Here is a 1,428-nt window from a genome sequence, read left to right as displayed (position 1 = left end):
CCTCCCCGCAGCTCCCTTTCGGATGCTCCGCAGCGGGGCTTTGCTGGTGGAAGCTGTTGATTGGGGAAGACAAGGGGTCACCGCTAAAATATGCAGATGCAATTAATGGCTTAGTTTATCCGCATTTTTTGGCGGAGCCTGGTTTTTTTTCCGCCGGAGTCCAAACTCGGCTTTCAAGCCACCACAACTTGTTTTCCGCAGTTTAGGAATTGTCGGGGGCTCCGGCTGGAAAATGACTTTTTGGGATCCGCAGTGGGAATCCAAATCTCAGGTTAGAGAGAGAGAGAGATTATTTAAAATATCTGTACCCCTCCACACGCTAACAAATATATATTACCCGGTACTGTTTGCGCACACGCACGCACACAAATGAAGATGCTCCCGAAAGGAAGAAAGAAAAAAAAAAGAAAAAAAAAAAAAAAGAAACCAGGGGGGCTTGAAAGTAACATATTCATAATAATCCGAGGAAAAGGTTAAATACAGTAAACATGACAGCGAATTCGAAAGCCGGGGAAAAACAAGGACAAACACCCCCCCGTAAAGCGGTGAAAGCCATTTGATGGAGAAACTAAACTCAAGAACTCCACCAAGGGACAAAGAGCTGAAACGACACCACGACAGCACCAAAGCCCTCCTTGACCTTTCATCTTTCAAAAGTGTCCTGCAATTCTGCCCTGATCTCTTCACCTCCCTTCCCCTACCACAACCTTCCCCCCCTCAGCCCCTCCAGAGCTCCCTTAGTTCCTGGCAGGGAATATAACTGGGAGGGAGGTTGAATTATACTGGGGTGCTGACACTCGCCCGGTGTCATTCACAGCTTTGCAAATATTCTGGCAGCGTGTAATAGGGCAGAAGTGATTAAATTATTCACCGCAGCAGCAGCCTTTCCGATGGACACTCAAACTTCCCAGGTTTTCCTTTAAATAAGGAAACCACAGATTTACTTTTAAGCAGAGAACAACTGCATCTGTGCTTATTGAACGGAATGGGTGGCTGAGCACAGAACCAGTTCGTTTGTTTAAATCCTCTCTCTTTCAGAGTGAAGAATTTTGGAACCAGGTAATGCACCGTAAAAGTTACCGACAGCCAAATTTTCCTTTAAATAAGGAAACCACAGATTTACTTTTAAGCAGAGAACAACTGCATCTGTGCTTATTGAACGGAATGGGTGGCTGAGCACAGAACCAGTTCGTTTGTTTAAATCCTCTCTCTTTCAGAGTGAAGAATTTTGGAACCAGGTAATGCACCGTAAAAGTTACCGACAGCCAAAATAATCTGCCCTGGATGGCAGCGGTTAAATCTCACATGATGATAATTGATCATTCTTAGTAATATTTGAGGTCTGTTCAGAATAAAAGGTCCCTGCACAGCATTTCCGAGTCCTCACGTTTATAAAGAATGAGAAAAAGTAATATTTAGCAAAAGTGG

Source organism: Calidris pugnax, unplaced genomic scaffold (genome assembly GCF_001431845.1).
Source record: "Calidris pugnax isolate Ruff unplaced genomic scaffold, ASM143184v1 scaffold114, whole genome shotgun sequence".
NCBI classification, from domain to species: domain Eukaryota; kingdom Metazoa; phylum Chordata; class Aves; order Charadriiformes; family Scolopacidae; genus Calidris; species Calidris pugnax.
Note: the sequence above shows the minus strand (reverse complement) of the source record.